Source organism: Calidris pugnax, unplaced genomic scaffold (assembly GCF_001431845.1).
Source record: "Calidris pugnax isolate Ruff unplaced genomic scaffold, ASM143184v1 scaffold171, whole genome shotgun sequence".
Classification (NCBI taxonomy): Eukaryota; Metazoa; Chordata; class Aves; order Charadriiformes; family Scolopacidae; genus Calidris; species Calidris pugnax.
The window spans coordinates 2,281,758-2,302,853 of record NW_015091064.1 but is presented as its reverse complement, the minus strand read 5'-3'; positions in this window follow the sequence as shown (position 1 = coordinate 2,302,853).

Sequence of the window (21,096 nt, the reverse complement as noted above, 5' to 3'; positions counted from 1 at the left end):
ACATCAACCCTGTTGGGGAGAGAGGTGCCACAAGCAGAGACATCTCAGGGAGGATCTGTGAACGAGCTGATAAATCCCAACAGAGCCAGGAGATATAAATGAGCAGTGGAGAGTGGGAGTTCAGGGAATCAGCACAGCACCCACACAGTGAGAGTTTTGAGGCACTTTGCCATGCAACATTGCGCTGGTTTTGGGTGCAGGTTGTGAGCCCTGCAAGGAGCTCAGTGGAGATGCTGAGGGAGGGAAAGATGGAGCATGAGTCAGGCCGGGGCTGCCTTACCTGCAGACAGGATTCAGCTGAACAAGGCATTGTGAACAAGGCATTGTCTCTACAAGTAGGACATGGATGATTTCCCTAGTAAAAATTGTTTTTGCTGGCCTGTAGCTCAGTTTAAAAATGAGGCCCATGTCATGAACATAAGATGTTTTAAGGAAAAGGAAAAAGCCATCTGGCCTCGCACGCGTGCTTTTTTTTTAGTATATCTTAAGCCTGCTTCCCTGCTTTTTCACTGTGTTTCTTAATCCTTTCCTCCCCTATGAAAATAAAAGAGAGAAAGGAGAAAAAAGAGGAAAAAATCTGCAGAGTTGTCTCTTCAATTCATTTCTGTGCTTTGCTGCAGTTGCCTTTCCTGCTAACTTATTCCATATGTTTATTATCCTTTACATAAAATAGTTATGCTTGACTTCTTAGTTTCCTCCTTATTTGAAATAATTTGTCTTTTTTGTTTAATGCCTAATCAGTTTTGAAACCATACATCAGTTTTACTCATACTCATATATGAGTTATATATATAAAATATGTATACAAACTTGTACATATATAAGCATGATAATATTTCCAGTTGGCCAGGCTTTTGTTGTGAAAGGGACAATAAATTTAACAGTTTTAACTTTTCATTGTCAGCTAGGTTAGTGAAACCAACTACTGCTTTCTTCATTTTGGGAGATATGTGGGAAAGTCATTACCATTAACAGAATACATAGTACCAGTATTTGGTGCAAGCATGATGTGCAAACAATATACAGATCGTGATTCAAAAAGGAGAAAACCAGAAGTGAAACTGAGGGATTCACGCAGAAAAGCTAGATTTTGAAATAACAAATATCAAGTTGCAAAGCAAGGTTTTGATTTTCAAGTTGCAATAACGAAATAATGGATGGAACTGATTTTAGTATGTTACTCAGAAAATGCCTAAACCAGTACTATGTAGAAAATTATACTTACAATTTGGGTAAGAAACAAAAAGAATGAAAGCAGTAAATATATATTTTGCTTACAGACTTTTTTTTTAGGTTTTTTTTCCCTGCTTGTTACTTCTTCTCTTGGAAGAAAAGACTAAACAAACATTTATTTTAGGCATAATTCCAGTTATGAAAGAAGTTACTAGCCAAAGTAGTTTCCCCTCTAGCATACTTCTTGTTATGCTGAACCTAGCAGAATACCAACTTGGAGGCTTCTGGTGAGAGCACTTCCCTGCAACCCTGCCAGCAGGCGTATGGTAGGGTTCTCGCTCCGTAAATTACTCCAGTTTGACAGTAGTCATGGATTTGTGAGACCAAAGACAGTCACTGGCAAACCAGGCACAGGCACAAATGGCTCTAAGAGAGACTTTCTGGACATTAGCCATTTTGCTGATGGACAAGAATTATTTTCAGTGTTTACAAGTTCCCTCCAGTCAACTCATATGTGTATCTAGGAAGAGTTTGCCAATGGCCTGCACCGAAATTCTTTGGACAGCTTTATATTCAGCTTGTACCAGCTGATGAGGTGAATGCATTGGAATGTTATACCTAGTGATTTATGAAGAAAACTAGTCTGTAATCTTTCCTCTAGGTTAGAGCCACCTGGCAACTATGATGTGGTGATCTGCCCAGAACAGAGTCAGAAATGCTAACCCGCTGAAGGCATTTCAGCCCTACAAAAAACAAGCAGATCAAGAGTATCCTTCATCTTTTTGAAGCAGAAATGCTGCTTTATGTCTCTTGATATTTTTACTGCCTCTTTCCTTCATTACAAGTATTTTGTTTAGCTGGGTTTTGTTTGCTTGCATATCTTGGTGTGTATGAGTGTGTGTCTTATGCATATAAGATCAGAATTCTCCTCTAGAAACATCTTTCCATTGACTGTATGGAGAGCCTAGCATAATTATCCTTTAAGCTTAAGAGAGCCTAGAGTCAGGGAAGCTGAATCTAACATATTGAGATGGTTGTGAAGGCTAAATCCAAAAAAATCAGGCCTACATGAGTGAACTAAAATGAACCAGGATATGGGTCCATGCCCTGGTGCCCAGTCATCCATACAGTTTATCTTTTAGCATCGTCCCTGATGTAGCTTTGGCCATGGCCAGCCAGCAATCCCAGCCAGTGCCTGGGCACAGTTCAAGGGTTACTGCAAGCCAGGGACTGCTTTCAGTGGGTGATCTGAACACAGCCTCCCTGTTTTGGATGAAGGTGGTGGTAGGGAGCAGACAAGAGAATTTGACTGTATGGATGTGAGCGATGACATGGCAGCTGGAGGACAGTCACTGGCCCATTGGGTTTGCTAAGGCAGATGTAACCAAAAGGACTTAAGCGTTGCAACCCTTAATTATATGTGCTCTATCACTGAGTGGAAAACAGCAAGGCCCTCTCTTCAAAGTAAAAGGAGTGTTAGCAAAGAGCATGTCAAAGAACTCCTAGAGCTATACAGCAGAACATGCTAAAGAGCAGAGTAAGACTTGGGCCAAATCTCCAAAAGTAATTAGACGTGTGTTTTCACTCGGGATTTTCAGCTATGATTCCTCTTGTTGAGATAGACACTTTAGGATAGATCTTTTCCAACAAAGGGTCATGCTGAAAAATTTCAAGCAACAATTTAAGTCAAAATAGCAGGTTAACCAGGAAGAAGGCTGAGAATTCAGATTAGTTTCTTAGTACTTAATTAATACTCATTTATACAGAAGGCAGAAGTTTTGAATGAACTAGAGTCAGAACAAGTTTGATGGTCTAACTTGGCAGTTAGAAAAATCACTGGGTACACAGGAAAGTCAACTTTCAGACCCTCCTCAAATGCACTGTTGCAAAGGGTAAAGAGAACTGTCACACCTGGAAAAAAATCTTGGTTTTCCTCAAGTTTTTTTATCTGAGAATATAATCTATCCTACCTAAATCAGATAATGCAAAGTGTCATAGCCTAAATGTAAGCTGACCAGTGCAGCGGAGCATGCTAAGGTCCTGCTCTGCAGCTCATCCAGACTGAAGATGAGGTAGAAGGGCAGCAGGACTCCTTTACCTGTTTCATGCCATGATGAGTTTTCCTCCGTGGATAATGAGGAAATGAAGAGATAACGTGTGTACTTGGCTGGTATTTGGCCCAGTATAGGAGCAGAAATCACTTCAGATACATTTGGAGTTGAAAACTAGAGTGAATTATGCTAAGAGAGCACCTTTTATGTTGGACTTAAGTCCTGTTTCAGAAGTCAAGGTATTGTATTTCTGTGATTGTCCTTTGAGATGGGTGCTTTTTAAAACAAAGAACTTTGCTAGACCTATTATTTTGCCCATAAAAGATGTCTGTAAGATGATAGCATTTATTTATAATGTTAGTGCTTTATCCAGCACAGAGCTAGCTCATGCCGGTACCTTTCTCTTTAGCACTCTGAGTATTTCCAGCTGGTGACACCAAATAGCCTCCATTTCCTCATGTGGAACACTCACCAGTTGTTTTACCCCTCCTCCTTTCCTTTTTATTTTTGCTGCTGGAAGGATGTGGGTGATGATTTATAGAGCATGTCCAATTGGCTCTGTTTGTCTGTGCTGGCCAGCTTCATGCACACTGAGGTCAGTGCTGTATTTGTAGGTAACCATCCAAGGAAAACACCTCACAGCAGGCAAAAATGCTAACTAAGTAAAACAAACTCAGGAATGTGATCATCTGTTTAGCAAAGTTTTCAGCAGTCTTTTCCATTACACTGAGCTTTCAGTCCAGTTCTACAAACTCAGAAGTGAACACAGCACTGAAACACCTCAGACATCTTCAAGTATATAGGAGAGTTGATTTGGTGAAGAGTGTTTGGTTGCGGGAACAGGGAAAGCTCCTTTTAAAAGATGGGATTAGCAAGGGCTGTATTTTAGTCCAAAATGTCCAAAGAAGAAAAAAAGGTTGTTCATTAAAAGCTATGGGATTTATTCAGATTTTAACAGGTAAAACTATAATCACAGAACAAAATAATCTGTTGACCCATTGTTAACTGCATAGTGGGCCTCATTACCTACTTCTGATGTGATCCCCAAAGAGAAATTCTGCTGACATCAAGGGGAATTTTGATCTTATCCACAGAGCCACAAGCTGACCACTGCCTGGTGTTTTCTGCAGTTTAAGGTCAAAAAGTATCTTTGAGCAGGCTGCAGTGCACAACACGTGCAAGAATCTCCCCTTCTGCCTGAGGGCAAAAAGGAATTGCAACCCCTCCATCAGTGAGCAGGCAGAGAGGGCAGCCTGGGGGAGAAGTGGTGTGGGAGGGGGGAAGAGCTGAAGTCACGGTCACAACTTTCTTGGTGGAGCAGGCTGGGCACAGGCGGAGGAGCAGGCTGTGATTTCCTAATGAGCAGTTTCCTTGAACGGGTTTAGAAAAAAGCACATGGGAGGATAATTACGCGGAAGCATGTGATGCACAGGAGCTTCATGGCAGCCGATCTGCTGCCAAATCCCCTCAGCGTGGAGTTACTGGGCCAGGCGGTAGAAAGACCGACGAAAATGACAGGTAAACTGCAACAGATACATACCCCTCTGAATATCAGGTGGCATATGCTGTGCTCTTTACAAATTGCCTCCCCCAGCCCGGCCAGGCTCCCAGCCCCTCTTTGAGGTACGAAGTCACACTGTGCCCATCTGGCCGAGCCGGAGGCTGTGCCTGGCAGCTTGCTGCTGCAGCGGCTGCGCTCCTCTTTGCCTTTGAGGTAATTGGTTTGTATCTGATTTCAGCTCATATGGAAGGGTAGAGGGATAGCAAATTACTTGCAAGAGGTTTCTAGACTCTGAATGCTTTTTTTTTTTTTTTTTTTTTTTTTTTTTCCCCAGCTCTGCTACCCAGCTGAAGATTTATAGATTTATCCCTGCAAAAGCAGAGAGCTTGCTTTTTTTTTTTTTTTGGTAGAAAACTACAGCTGTGTATATTCCTCACTGTCATCTCCACCCCCAACTCTGATTTTGTACTCACTTCCAACCCTCGCTTTCCTCAGCACACTTGCTTGTGAGACAGGAAAGGCAAACACATTTTCCCAGTTTTATAAAAGCTCCACTGTTTTTTGTGTAATGGAAAAGTTTTGACAGATGAATCTGTACGAGAGAGACCACGTACCATCGCCTCTAATTCAGCAGCCCTTAGTTGCAATAGCCTAATTCTTAAAATCGTTACACTAGGCAAACTCCCTCCTCCTAATCTGGAGGCAAACCCACTTTGGATAATTCAGAGAAACCTGATCTGATTTGTTAATACCATGCTTGTTTTTTATGGACATTGAGGGAAAATGAATCTACCAGGTACAGCTCTGCAGCTATGTCAACATTATTTAGGTCCTGGCTATCACAGAGGTAAACTAATCTGGCACAAGCCGAAGGAATGAGTTTTGCTTTAAAGGAGACTGCAGACCTACACGATAATGGGAGGAGAAGCAGGAAATTGGTAGCTACTGTCAAAGTCCCCATGCTTTTCTGCATTAGCTCGTGGTTTCACAACAAGGAGTCTTATTGCCCCTAAATGTGTCTGTGTCCCAGAATCAGGGAGTTACAGCCTACTTTCAGGCTTTTCATGGCATCGGTTCCTAGGTAGGTGGCGGGCATCTGCTAATGAACACGTGGCTTCATAGAAGTGTTTCCATAATCCAATCAATTCTTTCTAAACTTCATTATTTTTGGCCATAGAACTGTAGGTGCTATTGTGCTCCGTGAGCCAAGTCTGTTACCACTAGATAAGAAAGACATGGATCAAATTTGCATTTTTACATATGCAAATGAGATGTCCCCAGCTTCCCCTCCCCCTCTCTTTTTAATGCTTGCCTTTGCTTTTTCCATTTTTTTTTTCTCTGAAATACTTGACAGGTGGTTAAAAAGCTTGCTTTTCTCTGTAAATACCATGACATACAGCACAATGCACTGCTTTATTTTCAATGATATATTGGCTTCTATGTGTTTATAAAACTAGTTATGAGGCCAGAAAAAGCATCTACATGCTGGTGATTTTCTCCAGATTTATTGCATATATTATACTTTTTCTACTTCAGTGGGCTTCTATCTCTGCGCTGAGCAGCGCGAGTGCCTCTGTGACAAAACCCCTCCTTCCTTCACACACATGCACGTACGTATGAAACTGAAAACCTGCTTTTCATTAGCATAGCCAGCACAATGGAGGCAGGAGTGGAAGCAAGGGGAGAATTTGAGATTTATGGCGTCAGACATCTCATGTGAATGAATGTTCATGCTTTAATGTAACTAGTCGCAGATAGAAGATAAGCCTGGTACTGAAAAGAAAAGCTGCTGTTCCATATTGTGAATATACACACTTACATTGAATTCTTTTTGGGTAGCTTCTTATTTCAATCTAATTTACTACTTACGACATGAATCCCAAAGCACATTGAATCATTCACACTGGACGCAGATGTGCACATACTAAGCACACATGTGGAAAGGTAAAACTTCTGTTATAGATGAGGAGAGCTTTGTCAGCATAATGGTTGCAGAGTTAAGGGCTCTGGGCTAATAAACAACACATACAGAAAGCCCTGCACACATCTTACTCTGTTTACAAAAACCGCATATAATAATTTGTCTTCATATCAAGAAAAAGCATTTTTAGCCATAGTTTTCTTCTCCATTTTATTTTAATTTTAGATATCAACTAATAGCAGCATGGTATTCTTAACAGGAATAAATTTTTAGCATTAAAAAGGAATATAATTAATTTTTTTTTCACATTCATCTAAAGAGTAATTTAGAAAATCTCGGATTTCCTTCTGAGAAATTGAACCAAGATATGGTTCAGTTATCTGAGTACAGCGTCAGGAGTTACTAATTCTTGAGGGCTTTTTTTTCTTGCGCTGACTTTCCCTGGAACTGTGACCAGGTTGTTTCTCCTCTTTGTTCATAAATGTTTTTATAATACAGTGGATTGTATCCACATGTTCTGAACATCCATGCATTATAGGTATTAAGGAATCAGATCCAGGCTGCATGCAAATGGGTCCAAGATGATGAAATTCAATGCAATTCATTCAGGATTCAGTGGCACATCCATCATATTTAAGTTTTTCTCAATATTGGCAAAGCAGCTTTAAAGATATGTGTTGTTAAATATGATTCTTAGATGAAGCTTACAGGTCAGCCAATGTCCGTTCTTAGTGAATCAAATTAATCACTTGGGTAAATACTATGGTTGTATTAGAGTTATATCAGCAGTTAATTTATTTTAATCCTTTCCAGTGAACAGAAGTTATTGTGTGCATTTGAAAACTGAATAAAGATTTAGAAAAGGGGGAGAATTGTCATATTTCTGCCCCCGCCCCCAAAAAAATCAATGTTAATAAGCTGAACTGTTGCAGGTTTAATAGCTGCATTAAGAATTGTCTGCTGGATTCTTTCAAAGTTTTTCCACTACGATATTCTCCTGGTGAGGCTCCTGTACCACATGGCTTTCAGTCTGTAGCAGCTAGACCTATCACACTGGAGCATGAAGCAAGAAGTAGTCTGTGTGGTGAACTAAATAAGTATGGGTTTGGTATATTAATAGAACAGTGTATCATTTTTAGAAAATAACAAATTCAGCCAAAAGTTGATTGTCCTCTCTGAATGTGAGTCAAGCTCTCAGCATGGCTCCAGCTGGCCGAAGCTTGGCTGGCTGACTCGCAGGAGAAGTGGAGGTGTCAGCTCATGGAGGAGGTGGGAGCTCGGGTCACCTCCTTCCCTGGCTGTGGCTTGGAACATCTTCGAAACCACCTTGTGCTGCAGCAATAATTTCTTCCCCTGGAACTTTTCTGCTTCTTGTAAAACACTGAAATCTATCTGAGACAAAAAATACCACGAGAATATACTAACTGTAGGAAATGGAGTTCTGTCACCTCCACTTGGGCTGTTTGGGTGCCAGTCCATGCATTCGTGAGCTTACACTAAGCGTAATGACATCAGGGAAGGAGCTGAGAACATCCTGCTGCTGCACAGCCCTCCCTGGCCCCAGGAACTGAGCACTGTCTCAGGGGTGGGAGATGGATATTCAAATTTCTATGGGAGGCAGTGGAAAAGTTTAGCCTGAGTCTTTTGTATCCTGAAGATAACACAGGGAAGCACCCTCTTTTCTTTTTTCTGCTAAGTTCTATGATTTTAGACTATTTCTTTTGCTTTTCTGAGGGAAAGTTTATCCTTTCTGCTTTAAGTAATCTGGAACATTTCTCTTGAAAGAAATTTTAAGGGGAAGTGAGAGTTAAAGAAACAACAATTGTTTTGATCTGTGGGTTTTTTTTTTTTCATTCTACAGCCATAGTGAAAAATCAATTATTTACACAGTACGGAGGGTTAGTGACCCTGACACTGATCCAGGGCTGGAGCAGAACCAATGTAGAATATGGTGCAATCCTGCATGAGTTTATGTTATTTAGCAAGCACCTCCTGAATTTGGATACTGCATCTTCATAGACAAAGTCCACTACCCAGGTTCTGTCTTTTTTTCACAATTGATCCATGAATGAAAAACACAGTAAAAGTGTATTACATTGTTATTGCTATTATAATATTTATGTACCAGGGTCATGTTAATATATCTTTCTTTGCCTTATCGGCTCAGCTTCTCTCTATAAGTAGGAATGAACTAACATTACAAGCCTGGGAATCAGACTGGCAATAAGTACAGCTTATGGTGAACATGAAAAAAAAAAAAGATAATGCTCCCTTTCTGGTCGCCTTTATACTTTTTATTACAGCTCATGTATATAACTATAAAAGTAAGATATACAGAAGATTTGGAACAAAGAGAGGAGGGAAAAGGAATGCTAGGAAGGAATTCACCAGGTTGTAATTTCATGTGGTTTTGCAATACATGCATTTTGTCGGAGAAAGGAGTAAGTTAAATGAAAACTAACACCGTTCTAGATATGGCTAGGTAAGAAATTTCTGTGAAGAGAAAAAAAAATCTGATTTATTTATTGACAACTAAGACATCTGAAAGATGGGGTCACATTGAAACACTTCCCTTTCTTCTTTTTAATGAAAATATATCATTTTACAGTTCATGATAATATTCCATTTTGATCTAGCTGTATCAATCAAGATCAGAAGTTGGTGATGGAGTTGAATAATCCATCATTTCTTTTGTTTAAAGGGCCATGTTTTTATTTATTAGTAATGTTGAGAATGACTTCTTGCACTCAGACATGGCAAGAACCATCAACAGAACACATTTTCTGTAATCAAATTTCTAAACTTCTTCTAACTGTCAGTTTGCCTCAAATCCCAACATAACTGCTGTTCAGCATCATATCACAGGCATTTCCTAGATGCTCTCTTGTTTTCTTTGACTGTCTCTGGTCGTTCTGTGACACAGAAACACAGCTGGACTTGAATCAGTCCCACCATTTGTACACTCAGTGCTAGATCACTTGGATAGCATAGCCCATTCCTGCCTGCATTTAGTCCTTGGAAAATTGTTTTCTATTATTTCAACTGTCACTAAACAAAAGAACAGCTAGTTCTTTCATGTAGCCTCAACAGAAGTGGTTATAGCCCAGGCCCAACCTAATATTAATAATCTTATACTATACAACCAAGGAAAGATGCCCTTTCTTTATAACATAAAGTTGGAGACACCTAACTGGCACCTAAACCTAAGCATCTATTCAAGTAATCCTTTTAAAGTAATGCCTATTATTCTTATGTAGTTAATGAGGCTTGTTGCATGTCTTTGCGCCCTAGTTTGAGGACCCAAACCACTTTGAAGATTTCTAATCTTCTAAAGGTTAAGCTAAGTCAAAAAAACATGGTACTTTTTTCCGAATTTTTATTTTCCAAGAGGCCTTCCAAGGCTTCAATCTCTTTCTACTGATAATACAAGACACTAAAGTAGACACTTCAGAAGGATTACTTCACTCAATACCTGAACCTGAGGTGTAAGCTGGAGGCTTGTTTTAGGCATCTTGACTAAATAGATGATTTCTGAGTCACATTTAACCTTGAACCATAGGCTCACTGTAAATAGTATTGAAAATAATCTCTAAAGTTTAAAATATGATCTTATAACATGATTTGGTTATTCCAAACACAATTTCCCACTTTGAAAAATGAATCTGTGGCATTTGTAATTTGACACTTCTAGTTCTATGGTAGCTGTAACTGCAAATTAAAAAAGGATATTCAGCTTTCAGATCTGTCTTAGACTTTATTAATATGATGTTGCAGATAATGAGCTCTGCCAGATTAGTACTAGCTCCCTATGTTTGGCCGCTGAAGTACAAGAAATATCTCTCATGATTTACATCAAAATACTCAAGTAATTACCGTCTTTAGATATGACAACTAAAACTAATGGGGAAGTGAGGCAGAATGCATAGTGGGTGAGGCCAGCCTCCTGTTTTCTAATGATTTAGGTTTTTTATTTCCCCCAATATGAAAATATTTCTGATGGATAGGGGAAAGAAGCATAATAGGGGTTTAAAGAGTGCAAAAAGAGAATCAGGTAGAAAACTGGAAACTCAAGACGGTCCTGATAGTCGGGATGTGACTGCTTTGCTCAGACAGCCTAGTCCTTGTGGCAGCCATGTCCTCGGGGTGCTCAACCAAATGGACTGGACAGGCTGCTGCTTCTCCTCTCAGTAGCAGCAAAGTGCACAACATATCACAGTAAAGTGCTCTTAATTACATTTCGCACATAATGTAGTATCTTACGGACAGTGATGACGGATCCTGAAGTTCCCCCCCACACTCCTGGCAGGCACTGGCATGTAGCTGAGGATGTTGGGAGAACTATTTGTGGACACCATTGCGGCTGCATGAAGTCATGTGTGCTGTGGCAGCAGGAGTAAGGACATCATGGACAGCGTACACATGCTCTTACACCATCAATACCAATGCTGGCAGGAGGACAGCTCAGGCCACCAATGCCCACGTCTGTCACAGTGTCACCTTTAGTCATCTTTAGTATCCTAAAACCAGCAACGCACTGCTGATCTCACCAATGTAGTATGGGCCAAAACAGAACAGGTCTAGGATGAATGGAGATGGCCTGTGAGAACCCATTTTTGTTCTCAGAGGTGGCTGGTGATGATACCAGTTGGTACCACTGGAGGCAGCTACTGCTGTCTAGCCTTTTCCAGATCACTAATTTCACCACCTGGCAGAAATGCTGCAGGAAAAATCAAGGTGGAATCTGAAAAACACTGTGGTGACAGGTCACAGGATAAGCAAGGGGTACAGGCAAGGCCTTGGTGTGCCTCCATAAGGGCTTGTGGGCTGCCTGTTATTGCCACAGGGGTCCATACCCACACTGTGGGTATGGCCAGGGTGGTCTTTGGGAGCAGCCAAGTAGATCAGTGTGATCGTGACCTTTATGCTGTTAACAGTAAAGTTCCACCGACATTCACTTTTTCTGAGTATCCTCAAACACTGCTCATTTTTGACAAGGCTGACTGGTTTGACGACTCTGCCAATGCTAAGCCACCTCTGGATCCAGCCGTTAGGCATTCTTTTTCCTAGCTCCCCTCAGGGCCTCCATCTGGTTGAGCTTAATCATGAGTTGAAACATATAAATTACTTAGTAAGCACAGGTTAACTTGGAAGGTAGAGGTTCAATGCTCCTCAGGCAGAGGGCAGAGCTGAATGCAGGTTTCCTACGTTTTGAGAGTGTTCTCACCACTGCATAAGATGGTGGATCCCTCTCTGAAAGAAAAATGTGAGTCCCACGCTTCATTTTAAATAATTGGTCAGGTGAACTGTACTGGAGTTGGAATGAACCCTGAGAGGAAAGGTATATTTTCTGCTTGAAATCTGAGGGGCTAAGACAAAATCTAGTGCTTAAGCTTTGGCTTTATGAATCTTACTTTGAGGTGCCTGATTTTTCTCAGGCATTTCCTGGGAGTGAAAGCTTTCACCCAGGGCTGCAGATGCTCCCATTGGGGTTGGTATTTATCAGCTGAGTGCCATGGCTTTTAAGATCCTACTTTGATCTGAATCTTTGTCTGAGTCCTATATTCATGAAACTTGACTTCACTGATTGATACAGCAATTTCCATTTAATCATTCACACTAAGGTATTTTGGGTGTCTTGATGCTTCATTCAGCTGAGAACAGAAAATAACTATTACTGCAATGGGGTGATACAAGTAATAACTGTTGATAGATGTTGACTATAACAGCAGTGATATGCTAGATTGTAAATTAATGATCTGTGTTGAGCAAGGTACTGAGCCCCTGAAACAGATTAGGAGGGAGACTGTGCTAAGTCACAGGCTGCCCTAAATGAGACACTTTTCAGAAATCATCTGTGCAGCCTGACTTGACGGGGCGTCAGCAGGGGCCTCATGAAAATCTGGCTCCCGTGGTCATGCACAAAACTGTTTGTATTGTACTGTCCACAGCCATAAATGAGGACACCTTAACTACATTTGCATATCTATATGATGTACATAAAATAATATTGCCAAATTTCATTACCTTATTCTATGTCTTGTGATGTTTGGAGGTGGGGCTTCTACTTGGGATCTACATAAGAATCTCACACTGCATATTTATGAAAAAATAAGTTGCATTTATCAAAGTCAAAGAGAAAAGCTGGGAAAAGCTTCCTCTAGGTCATCAAATGCTGCGAATTGATAAAACCTGGAATAGAAGCAAAATATTTTAAACCAGTTTCAGAAATTTTGGAGACTAAATTAATAATTTTTGAATGTTTGAAATGACAACATTGGTACAAAATGTTATCCTTAAAAACAATTTTGTACATATTTTAATCTTTTGATTTTTCATTTGTACCTGCAATAAATATATATGAAGTTTGAACTGTACATTCAATTTCACATGAGAGCTAGGAGTCCACAAAGATCTCTCGGCAAAGAGCTGGTTTATCTCCTTTCTTATAGAGTGAGGTTTGTATCAGTTGCCTCTGTAGAAATGGATTTGGTGTGCAATGATTTACCACATTCTACCTTTACTTAACCCTGTCGATTTGAAGTTCACTTCTGTTGCACAGTCCTTGCAGTTTGACGTATTTTCCTTTGCAATTAAAGAACAGATCTTCCTCACACACAGTTTTCCCTATTCTGCAGTCGGAATTTGAGAAAAACAATTTTAAAGGTATTGAAATTATCCAACAATTATTTGCAATGAGCTTGTTTGCAAATTGCCTGCTGTAGCTGGCATGACAGGATCCCCTGTCGTGACAGAGCACAAAAAGACATGGTTCTGGGGACGTGTTTTATGACAAGATGGACATGCTACCCACCCAGCATGACTGCTGCCCAGTTTCTCTCCCAGTGCTTGGGAGCAGGCAGACCTGCCTCACATATGGCTTCTCACAGCTGATTGGTAGTGTTCTGCATCTATAAAAGTCAGGGCTCCCAAACCAGAAGGAGCTTTGAGAACTCCTTGTACTGGGGAGTGGTCCCCCAGTGGCAGTGGCATCTATTCCCCATTTAGCTCTGGCTGCTGGACTGGGAGGGAACTGAGGGCCACTGGTTGTTGCCCCCACAGCTGAAGCTACGGCTGCTCAGCTGACTGGGGGCATCTCTCCAGGCAGCAGACGCTGATCTCCAATAGCTCTGACATAAACTGGAATTTGTGGCTGCACAAGGAGTTAACAGAGCCTTGTGCCATCTACAGGGACCAGACCTTTTGTGAGGGGGGCAGGTCTCCTCAGTTCCTCTGAGCTCTTCGGTGGCCTGCTTCTTGCTGGGACTGGCGTCATACCACATTATTCAGAGCACTGCATGTGCACGTATGGAGCCAGGTTTTCTGCTGCTTTGTATCTTGTGTGCTTGCCTACACCAGTGCAGGCTGGATGAGGAGCGCACTTCTTTTGATAGCAGTTAAAATCCTGCGGTAATAGAAATGAGCATAAAGACTTAGGGTAATCACAAATTCAGACTGTACTCTTTCAATGCATGCCTGCACTGTTCACAGATATTAGTTTGACTGGACAAGATTAATACTTTTTCTTTCTTCTTTGGTAAGTCTTTTAGTTAACAGTAAAATAGCATAAGCAGTTCCTTGAGGAATTCAGGGTTTACCAAAATGCCTTTGAAAAATGGCAAAGTGGTTTTGAATTTTAGCACTGCAATTAGCTTCACAGATCAGTCATAAGGCTGATTTACACAAGCACTGAGAACAGATAGCTCCAATAAGCTATAATTGGAGCCATGGGTTCTTAGTCTGAAAAGTCAGTCCCTCAACTTCTGCAGTTTGAATATCTAAAAGCTAAAGATCCAAATTAGAGTATTAGCACAATGTTTAGGAGGATATATTAATCAAGCAATAGGGAGAAGCAAAAATACTTCCTCGCACAAGGCAAAAAGTAAAAGCCAGGTATCACACTCCTTATGAAGATGTAAGAGGGCCCCCCTGCCACTTTTCCCCCTCAGAACTATTTCAAATTAAACTCAAAATAGAACTGAAAGGAGCTAAAATTAAAAAGCAACCAAAAGGTTTGAATCTCCTTGTTCACCCGGTTATTGCCTTCATAAATCAAAAGTAGACAGCAAATGAATTGGCTGTACTTACATTGTTGTTTATTTGCCGTGCAGTTATGGGGCCATGGCAAAGCAAAACAAGATGATCATTGTTTCAGCCAGACCTAGAGCCTTTAGGCTTGTCCCTCGCTGCCTGTTCTAGCTCTCTGGTCAGACTAGCAAAAGCAAGAACTAACGTGTTATTTGGCTGCTGCTTTATTTTCCCTCATTCTCAGATCCCTGATTGACTTGACTGTGATGTAAAGGGATTCAGTTTTGTTGCAGCAGTTTTGGGAGAAAGTCACATAGCGAATGGCACCCTCGCTGAAAACCATGAATGCCATAGAAATCACAGCTGTTTTAAGAGCCAGAGCTTGCAGGTATTTTTGGAGTGTAATGTATTTTAAAACATTTTCAACACAAATAATAAAAGCAAGACTAGCAATAGACAGTGTTATGCCTTCTAGGACCTTTTTATGACTTCTACATAATAGTTGCTTGACACTTGGAGCTGAAATGAAAGATGGCATGGACAAGTTAAACATACAGGCAGATAAGATGAATTACCCTGTCAGTGTTCCTCTTCATCATCCCCAAACAGCTCTGCAATTAAAAAAAAAAAAAAACAAAACAAAAAACCACCACCATTGTTTACTTATGTGAATAAAAAAGGAGAGACCTTCTGATGACACCATGAAAAACTCCAGTTTTTGTTATGGCTCCAGCCTTCTTCCTATCTACTCTCATGGGCCCTTGAAGTTTACTGAGCTCTCAGTGCATGATTAGGACCTCCAATGAGCTGCCCTTTTCAATTGTTAGCACCAGTACTTTTTTCCTTTTCTTTTTTTCCTTTGGGTCTCTGAAGCATATGGATGGTTTTACTTTGCCATCAGTAAGACCCCACCATGAATGACAGTCCGCTATTGTCATAGCTGCCAACTTGCACAGAAAAATTCCCAAGTGTCAAATTGTAGCTACTAATATAAATAAACTAATTGAAGAATACAGACTCTTCCTCATGTCTTGCTAGCCCTCCCAAAACCTAGCTTAATTATAATCTCCTCTGCCTCAGTTGCTGTCCTTCTGTGATTGCTTCAATTGATTTTGTTGAAGTTGTGTATGCAAAACAAATATAAAAAATATGGAAAAAAAATTATCAACATCAAAAATTGATCTGAGGGTGCCACAAGTCTACCTCTCTCATTATGTCATTTCAATATTAAAGTGTAATTTTCATACTTGGGCTTCTTCAAGCAGTGAAAGATGTATTGAAGAACTGAGAGAGGGACAGCGCAATGCTGTTATTTATTTATTTTTAAAGAACAAAGTTAGAATGACATTTCAGGAGGAGGTTCTCTAGCTTTAACATATGGTAAATAATGCCACTAACTTGAATGGATTCATTGTGGATTTTCAGGTAGTTTAAATGAAAACACATTTTTCCTTAAATATTAAAACATGCTCATTAAACTTGCTTTTTACTGTGTTTATACCCCCTCCTTCAGCAGTGCCGCACCGTCTGGTGTGTCTTTTTTTCTCTCAAATAGCCAAACAACTATGAAAAGGCAGAAAGCAATTTTACTGTTCAAAACTCCATTATGCCTGAAAAAAAAAAATGAACAAAAAACAAACCTAAAGAAAAAATCATTCCCTCTGCACTCAATCACCATGATGAGAGAAAATGCACATTTGCACGTAATCAAAGCTGTACGAAGCCTTCAAGTTCTGTGACACGTGGATGGCAACAGATTACTGGGTCAATTCACATGATCTGTGTTGATATTACTCAGCATGATGTCGTGCAAACATGTTTTTCTAAATATTTCCACCGCTTGGCAATTTTCGCTGAGGTACCTGCCTATTTTCACCTGGTTGGAATTACCGTAGCAAAGGAACAGAACTTGCATCATCTGGAGTCTGCGGTGGGAGCAGACATCCTCTTCTGGATCCAGCCGCACAAGTGGTAGAGATTACCCTTTGTGTGAGGTAAGATCAGCTGGGCTGACTCGGATCACCCGTGGAAGCTGTAGGAGCTAAACCCATCGATTTTATCTGAAACAGATTAAGGAATGCTAAAATCAACTGCTGTGCCAGCAAAACTATGGGGGTAATACCTCTGGCAGGCTGAAAGAGTGACTGGGAGGTACCGTGGAGAAGAAATCTCTTTGCCTTGCATGGTCGGACCTGGAGGAGGACGTCTGCCAATGAACTGAATGACTCTGGCGAAGAGGAGCAGCTCTGGGGTGTCGGGAGCGGGAGCATTCTGGTGCTGCCCCGCTGTCCTCGTATAGATGGACTTGGAGCAGAACAGTCTCGTTCATTCCTGGTCTGAGACAATACCCATTCAAATATATGGAAATATTCCCACTAACACAGTTGCACTGAACAGCCTTTGGCTGTTCCTCTGAGACTGCTGACAAGGGCCAGTAGTTACTGTGGGATCTGCGGTTAAAGCTGAAACCATTCCAACGATTTCACCGGGGAGAGAGGCAGGGAGTGGGGTACAGCTGGTGCCGGCAGCAGCTTTGGGCCATGCTGGACCGAGTGAGGAGTTTCCCTTTGCTCCTGAGGGAGGGAAGTCCTCCAGGTGATGGGCGGCAGCTGTGGTCCCCCCGCACCCCAGGGAGAGGCTGGCAGTGGCTGGGGAAGCAGCCCGTAATCACTAGCACCTGACACAGGCTAGGTTTAATTTCTGACTTGGAGGTGAAACACAACACAATTACCGAATCTGTTTCAAATTACAACCCGGCTTGGGTACAACCTGCAAACTACAGTCCTCTTTGCTAGGCATTTGTCCGTTTCAGCTGGAAAAAGCTGCATTGAAGTGAGCCCAGCACTGCCTGGGAAGATGCTGGAGTAAGGGCAGCTTAGAGCCCAGCTATTGCCTCCTCCCCAAAAAAAAACATGCAGGGAGACAGGGGTCAGCTGGAGACTTGGCTGGGGAAAGTGTCCTTCCCACCTGCCTTTTGGGGGGTAGCACAGGAAATCCCCCCCAGGGGAAGAAGGCAGGCAGGGGCACACACAGCCCCACGGCGGAGGCTGCCTGGTGCTGCTGCTCCCCTCCAGCCACAGAGACCCAGAGAGGAGGGAGGCTGCAGGGCTGGCTCTGCTGGGCACCCCCGCAAGGCTGGGCAGCACGGGGGCAAACCAGCCTCCCCTCCTCTTCCTCACCGTCAGGACTGTGCTTTTCCTCTACAGAAGCCATGGCAAAGCTTTTTCCCCCCGGGGCCATGGCAGAGCTGGGCTGGACCCTCCTGCTGAGGAGGCAAGATCAGTAAGAATTGGTGCATTGTCAGCTTTCTCTTAAGCAAAATCCCTGAATCCCACCACAGCATTCGCAAAAAATCCTGCCAGAAGCTGAGGCACAGCGCAGGAACTGCAGGGAGTTTGCTCCCCACCGCCACCCCGCTGGCTGCTGCCCGTGGGTACCCTTTTGGGGAGGCACCCCAGCATCTCGCTGCTCCTTGATGGAAATGCGCAGAGGCACAGCTGTGCTGGAGTGGTGGAGGCCCCTCTGCTATTGATTTCTGCCCGTTCAGCCCTGCCGTGGTGTATAAAGTAGGCTTAGCGTGAGCCGTTTGCACCGGGGCTAGATTTATTCTGGGTGAGCAGGGTTGTGCCTGACATTAGAAACACATCTTGTGTGGAACCTCATTTTTAACATCCGCTATAACGCGCTTTATTACAGCACGCTCAACAAAGGGAAAGGAGGATTTTTGGAAACAAACAAAAATTAACCCAACGTGTTACAGCAGCTTCTAACGCAGGATACCTGCAAAACCAGAGCTCGCCATATGCTAAAAGTATCATATATTTCTTATACCTGTGGGAAAGATTTTTCTCTTATACATGAAATGGACTGTATTACAAACAGCTTGTTAAATGTGTGACAGATCAGCTTGAAACGATGGTTCTTGTACTCTACAGGCCTGCACATTTGCTAATAAACTGACTACATATACAAACAGTCTGTTCCAGGGTTTAAGCTCCTATTACACTGGTTCATGTTTCAACATGCAGCCACTCTGTAGTTTGTGTTTTCAGCAGAACAAGTAAGTGGATGCATATGCATTACAATTCCAGACATCATTCCATACCAGATGTGGTGTCTTTATTTTTAGTAATGCAGGAGTGTCTGCTGACCCTTTCTCACCCCATGTCTAATGAAAGATTGACTGCTCTGGGTTTTCTTATGGTGAATTATATATTAGGGGACAGTGGATTTAAAAATTAATTCAAGATTAATTTAGGGATGACTGCACATGGAATTATTTGGCCAACAGATGAAAAATGAAAATTTCACTACAAAGAAAAAAAATTGTAGAAGTGTCAAATTTTAATCCAATTTTCTATAAAGAATGATCATGTTCTGAGACCCTTCTGAGGACTACAATTAATCATTCAGAGTGATACCCCTTTTCCACTTGCTATGCAAGCTTCCCTCTGAGCCAAAGCACCATCCGTGCTCCTCTGAAGCGGGGATTCATGTGCTCAGTCACTAAAATAAATTAGCACTGTACCAAATGGCTCCAAATTCGGGAAAACACAATGGCTGAAGCACATACTTGGGTGAAAGGAGGCACAGCTATTGCATGGACTAAAAGGGAAAAAAAGGTAGTAGCACTTCTAGCTAGATTTACAGCTTCTATAAGGGCTTGTAACTTTTTAAGCAAATGAGAAATGAATCAAAAGCCAGAAAATGGATCTCTCTCGTTTGAGGCTCTGTTAAATTTTAATGGCAGTGCTAGATGTAATACAGACACCCTCACCTCACCAAATTAAAAGGAAAACACAAAACTGACTAGATTTTATCTTGTATGTTTAACCGTTGTGGGATTTTTATATTCAGTAAAATAAGACGAGAAAACTCTAATGAAAAGCTGGCTAACAAGATGGATGCTAGGAGCTCACCTTACTGAGTAAGAAAACAAATGTTGTAAAAAGGAATAAATAATGCCTTTTAACTAGTAAAATATTGATGCCAACAAGACTGTACTAAATAAAACCCTCCAGTTATCATGAGTTCAGTGATATAGTCCCATGTTTATTCTCCTTCTGTCTAAGCATTTTAATATTACAGAATTTTTATTCTTTGTAGCAATTCTTCTTTCCTGGACATAATATGTATGGAGGGTGAAAAGAGGAAAACAGAGAAAATGCACTCTGTTCTTCAACTGTCAGATGATTTCCAGAAAGAATTTTTCTGTATTCTGATATCCACAGTTTTTTATTTTACATCAGTTCTTAAAAATTAGCAGTGCCTATTTTCCAAACTGGTAAATGAACTGTTGAGAATGCAGCCTCATGCAAATGGAACTGTAAGTTGAAAAGAACTGAATAAAATTGAATGCACTTTCCATTGTGGAACATCGAAAATGTAAAGGCCTTGCTGTAGTGTATGAATAGTACTGAAGACATAGAAGATGTTAACGACAAATTAGCTGGGCAACCATGGATGCTGAATAAAAATTATGTCAAATCAAGGGTTGCAGCCTGCAGGAGTGGAACAGCTAATCTGCATAAGCTCTCCCTACCTCCCTGTCTGTTTTTTACCTTTCTCTGGCTTGTTACCTTATTAGAGAGGAAAACATTTAGAAAGGGACTCCTGCAGGCTCGCTGATTTCTTGCTGAATCAGCCAGCTTGCTACTGAATTGATTTCTACATCTTTTACCTCATGAAAACTAGAAAATGCTTTTAATTGAATATGCCCTTAATTTCCAGGACATGCTGGTGCAGAGGAGAAAAGGCTGAGAAAGGCAACAAATGCAGCCTGTATTTATATACAATAACGATGATGAGGTCTTTTATATATTGGAAATGAATGGTTATTTAATATGTGCTATTTACCAAAAGGCAATGTATAGGACATAAATGTATGTACAGAAGCATAAATGCAGTGGCATTTAATTCTGAAAAAATAAATGGAATCTGATATGGGGGAGGTATGGAATAAGAATGTGCTGTAAGCGTATGGTGAATAAGAATAAGGCCCTGTTGTTTCCATGATCAGACACCAATGACACCGGAAATTGTTTTGACAATAAGATCGCCAGTTTTCAAATTGATCTGCTGAAGTTGAAATGCATGTATTTTCATTGTGCTAGGAGAAAGGTAATTTTACTAACTCTGTTTGAACGGATTTTTTTCAGCCAAAATTATAGTAAAAAAAATTGTTTGAGATTTTACGTAAAAAGCATGTAACAAAAATCTTTTGTCAGGTTGTACAAAAGGTATAGGATGCCTACTGTTTATAGTGTTATGATATTTGTCTCGAAATCAAGAGTTTCCCTATATATCCAAAGCAATTTCTACTGGGAGAGCTGGTGTCCTATACTGTCCAGGTCTGAAGTTAATATAAATCTTAAACAAGAAGTCCTACAGTTTGGATTTGTTACTACCAAAATTAACATCTTCTA